The sequence below is a fragment of the Peromyscus eremicus genome, chromosome 2 (genome assembly GCF_949786415.1).
Source record: "Peromyscus eremicus chromosome 2, PerEre_H2_v1, whole genome shotgun sequence".
Taxonomy (NCBI): Eukaryota; Metazoa; Chordata; class Mammalia; order Rodentia; family Cricetidae; genus Peromyscus; species Peromyscus eremicus.
This window is the reverse complement of record NC_081417.1, coordinates 119,889,195-119,894,529: the sequence shown is the minus strand read 5'-3', so window position 1 is coordinate 119,894,529 and position 5,335 is coordinate 119,889,195. Positions and strand designations below refer to the sequence as shown.

Sequence of the window (5,335 nt, the reverse complement as noted above, 5' to 3'; positions counted from 1 at the left end):
ACCAGGACAAAGAGGGAATAAAGAAAGGACATATGGAATAAAGATACATATATGGAAAAGCTGGGATCAGGTAGCCCATGCCTTCCAGTGGAGATACACCAGCAGCCCAGAAACTCCACACATTTATTATATTACCACTGAGCAAGGGGGTGGTTCTACTGTACACATCTGAATGAGGAGGAAGCGGGTTAGCTAATTTCAGCAAGTCTCAGGTTGCAGTCATCCAGGAGGAGTTATGATTGAGAGCTTCAGCACACACTGGTTTTAGCTAGGGATCAATCACTCATAACATCTATACTTCAGATGGAGGAAGGCTTTGCCATTCCTCTGAGTGTCATCCAGGAAGGCTTTGCCATTCTCATTGGTCTAAGGCACTGGAGTCTTTGACATGATGTAACCATGTCAACCGCACATGTTCACTCAGGACTTCATCTGTTTCCCACAAGTTTGTATGGATAGTACTTGAAGTGACTTGGGATCACATAGAGACAACTTCCAACATACGTGCCTATTGTGCCCTGTTAACCCAGGAACAGCATCTTTCTCCTTTCACTGACCCTATAAGATATGTTACACGCTACCTTCTGTATACCATCCCCTCTGCAGTTAACTCCATTCATACACAAAGCGAGTAGCCCCACCATATTACCTGTGTCCTAATTATGTGACAAATGTTTAAATCCATTTCATTGAACACTTACCTCTTTTGCTATAATCTAAACTTTGAAAATTGACACTTTCCAAACTATACAAAAAAGGAGTTTTTTCAAGGTTAAATGTACACTTAGCAAAATGCACATTCAGTGTATAATGTATTGAGCTTTGACAACAGTGTGCATCAGTGTTGTCGAATTTTCCATCAACACAGAGTTCCTCCACTGTCCACAAAGTTCTCTCCTCCCAATTACCAGGCCCTACACGAGCAATGGCTATTCTAAAGATTGTTTTTGGTCATAAAGGAGTTTTGTCTACTTTAGAACCTCATACAAATTGAAGCACATAGAGAATGTTATTTTTATCCATCTTTATTTGAACTTGGCAGGGTGTTGGTGAGACTCATCCCTGAAATTCATTCATTACTAAGCAGCATTGAAATCTTTAAATAGACTACAATGTGTCTCTCCATTCACTTATTGCTGGTCAAAAACCATTGTTTGTAGAGATTCTTGGGCGAGAATTTTTGTGGGCAATTGCTTTCATTTCTCTTAGGAGCATATTTAAAAATAAATGTACCCGGTCACAGGCTGAGTGCAACTGAATTTTGTGAACAGCCAAACTTCTCCACAATGGCTTACTTGGATGCGGGATTTCTGCTTCCGGAACTAAAACATGAACTCCCCCATTTGCTGAAAACATTGGCAATAAACAACTCCTAACTAAATTCCTCCCAAGGATGTGTTTCAGGTGCAAAGAGTCATTTGGCTCCCAGGAATGGATCAAAAATGTGAGGCAAGTGAAGGCCATGAACACAAAATGCAGAAGGCATAGCTCTGGGCTTTTTGAATGAATACATCTTCTTTTCATCTGCTGCCAACATACATTCATAGACAATTTAAAAACTCTCCTCTACTCACCCTGAAAGCTTGGCATACTATCAGATGAATGCCACAATTTTTAATGTTAGCTATCAACAATAACTTTTCAATCTGTAGAGTAGTATGCAAATCACCAAGCAATTTCCTTTCCATTGTCCTTTTTACTCTGTAGGAAGTTTAGCCAATCAAAAAGGACTCGAAAGGTAATGAGATTAGTTTGTAATATAAAAAGACATTGCCAAAAACAAAGCTGGAATTTACGTTCAAGTCCTTATTCATCCAAAGTACCAACTTAGGCACAGGATGCTACAGGATCCTTCAGCACAATATGGTTTGTTGAAAAGGGTAAGTGAATGGAAAATGCAGGACCCGTGATGGCGTGAATGTTCCTTTTGCCAAAACAGTGATGGAGCACATGGGCTCTGCATTAGCCAAACAACCCTGGAAGCTGGGAATTCTCAAGCATATGAACATTTCTGCTCTCATCATATGCGATTCGTTTCCTTACTTGGCACCAAATCATTCATCAGTAGGTCCAGGGTTGACTCCTGCTCCTTTAATAATAGAGTAAGTCATTTTAGGGGAATCACATGACTTCTCTGAAGTTCGCTTTCTCCATCTGCAAAACTGGTTGTCAGAATTTCTGATTTCAGAGGAGGGGAAGGGAAAGAGAGGGGCGGGGGAGAACTACCGTGTTATTTTTCACTGTCAATGTATCGTTTCATGAAAAGCAGAACAAAAGACATTCCTTCAAAATAAATACACTCAGCTAACTTGATGAATGAAATTCATCATGACCAAACCTAAGCCAGAGCCTGGCCTTGGGGAACTACAGTCCTGGGTGATCCCCGAGGTTTTTAATTTATGAAGTTATGAGCCTCTTTGAAGGCAACACAAGACGTTTTGTGAGAAGGATCTCTTGGTGGTAGCAGTTTACAACGTTTCTGGTTTTCGGGGGGAATTTCATTAAGTTCATGGCTTGGCACGGGGAGCGGAGCATCACAGGAGAGGCCTGACCTAAGGAGAGCTGCAGATGAAAGACTGCTTGATTACCAGCTGGTTCTGTGAGAGCAGGGTCCACACCCAGCAGTGGCCGCGGTTGTAAAATCCCCGCAAACACCACCCTACCCTACAGCACTGCAAGGTCAGCAAGGCCCACTCTGTGTGCAGCAGGCAGTCCAGACAAGGCCCCTTGCACATGCAGAGGCGACAGCTAGCAGCTTTCAGGCCCCATTGGACAGCAAAACAATTAAACTTCATGTTTTACATTGATTTAGGTTTAGTCCCCATTTTTAAAAACCATTGCAGGATATGTAAGGTGCTTCATAATATGCAAGCAAAATTCTCTCAAAGTTTTAAAGTGTATTTCATTTGTAATTAAAATATAATTATCCCATTTCTCTTCCCTCTTCTCCCTCCAACTCCTCTCATGTCCCTCCTGCTCCCTCCCAAATTCATGGCTTCTTTTTCTTTAATTATTATTGTTTTCTATAGCTATCTATATATGAATAAATATATAAATGTACCCCACTGAGTCCATTTAGTATTGCTTATGTTGTTTTAGAGCTGACAACTTGGTGTTAGATAACAAACTGAGGGCTAATGCCTACGAGAGACTGATCCTCCCTCTCTTGGCAGTCATTAGTTGCTTATAACTCTGAACCTAGAGGTAAGACCCCGTGAGATTTCCACCAACCACATTAGGATGGGAACTAGTGTTGGAATTGCCCATGTCTCAGGCAGCCATAATGTTGAGATTTCCTTGTCATAACTAAAAGCCACAATCTTGTAGGAAACCACCTGCTCCTCTGGCTCTTACAATTGTTCCACCCTTTCTTTCATAATATCCCTGGTAATTCCTAACTGCATTCTAAATGCTTATCAATATACCCACAGGTAAGTGTAGCTCTCCCCGTCTCATCAATGAGATTCTTTTTACATCAGAGACCAGTAGAGAAAGACACATCTGGTCAAAAACGCAGAGAACAACAGACTGTGGGTTGTCCACCCTCAACTGATCCATCTACAACAACAACAAAATGTTCTTATTTTCAGTCTTCTTATTCTAAAACAGAGACACTGCAGCATAGACCAGGGAACAATTGGTACAAAACAATATAACTCAGCTCTGGTCAAATCTGATTATCTACCTGGGTTAGTCACGGGAGACTAAAGTCTTTGTGGGTAGACATCAGACTTGCATTCTCATTTAATTCCAGCACTTAGTATATGGAGGACTGTATTTTTGAGTCAAGGAATATCAATCAGTTGACAAACAACCAAAACACTGGAGTTATTCTTTTTGTTATGAGTAGCCGTCATGAGCTTCCTAAATGCTTCTGGAACTGCAAACCATTCTACAGACACTGGTGACCAATACATCTTCATAATTTTCCTTATTCAATACATATGCATTAAACAACTACCCCAGGAAGTACAAGGTTTTTGATAATATCATGGAGGGCTTGTGACAACATACACCAACCATACCCATGTATGACTGGCAAGCACAGCACAAGGAAAAACAAATCTAACCTCACAAAGCTCTTACATGTTCCCACTTCTCCCTCCCACGTCTTTTTCCAACTTGCTTCCCGCACTGGTAAACTGGGAAATGCAAGCATTAGCCTATGGGGACCAGGCTGAGATTTCCTGTTACTCACTCCAGATTTCCATGGCAGTCAGATAAACATGGAAATAATAGGAAGGTACGGGAGCTTTCCCATCATGACCCTGTTCCTAGTTAACCAAGTATGTCTTCTACAGAGAATGTTTTCAGGTATGGGCTTCCAGGAAAATTACAGAATTTCAGTTTCATCTTCAGTTAGTAATAGTTCTAACCCAAAATCTGAAATTAATAGTTCTCAGTTTTGAACCCACTCACCAAAGGAATCTTATAAACGTCTAATGCAATATCCTGACTTCACGTAAGATCCATTAAAACGGAATATCTTGGTTTCACTTTCAAATTGCTTTTCCAAAAAGAGTAGTTTAGAAGCAGATATGTAGTGTTGCTATATAGGGAGAAAAGAAAAAAGGGAGTTTTTGAGGGGGGAGAGTAAAGAAAGGGTTCATTTAGAAGGTAAAGCATTTAATACCACATTTACATCTTAATGGGAAGAAAGGCTTTTTTCTGTCCCACCCTGTCCTGTGGCTGTTTGTAAATAATCATTCAGAGGCTTGATATTAATTCTTATAAATGCTTGGCCTATTGTTCAGGCATATTACTAACTAGCTCTTCCAACTTAAATTAATCCATTTCTATTTAATCTATATTTTGCCACACGGCCATGGTGTTACCGGTCTACTGGCATCTTGCTCCTTGGGTAGCTGGATGGTGTGTCCTCGACTCTGCCCTTCTTTTTCCCTGTTTTCAGTTTGGCTTCCCTGCCTAGCTATATTCTGCCGTGCGGTAGGCCAAAGCAGCTTTATTCATCAACCAATAAAAGCAACACATACTCGCAGTGTACAGAAGGACATCCCACGTCAAAGGAGGGGACATATCAGTGATGGAAGAGAGGACACAGATGCTGAGGTGAGCCTTCACGCAGGGTTAGGGTAAGGATCTGCAGCATGGACAAAATGGCAGGCACCATCTGTACTAAAGGAAGAATAGCAGAGCACGGTGGCTTAGATGCTGTGGGAAGAGTGTGTTCCGCAGCTCTGCTTCCAACGAAATGAGAAGGAAGTTCCTGAGGAAACAACTATGGGGAAGACAAGCATCTGGGTAGCTGTATTTAAAAATGAAAAAAAAAAATGTAATGAAAATAAAACTATCTATAGACAGAAATTCTGTAAAT

General features: G+C 41.0%; 1 long non-coding RNA gene across 1 annotated transcript; it reads right to left on the bottom strand.

Moving 5' to 3' along the window:
• Positions 1–1,068: 1,068 nt before the first annotated feature.
• LOC131905066 (uncharacterized) lies at positions 1,069–5,335 on the bottom strand. Its single transcript, XR_009377848.1, has 3 exons — positions 4,995–5,335; positions 4,420–4,549; positions 1,069–2,562 (listed from the first exon to the last, which is right to left on the bottom strand). It is a non-coding gene; the product is annotated as an uncharacterized LOC131905066 (long non-coding RNA).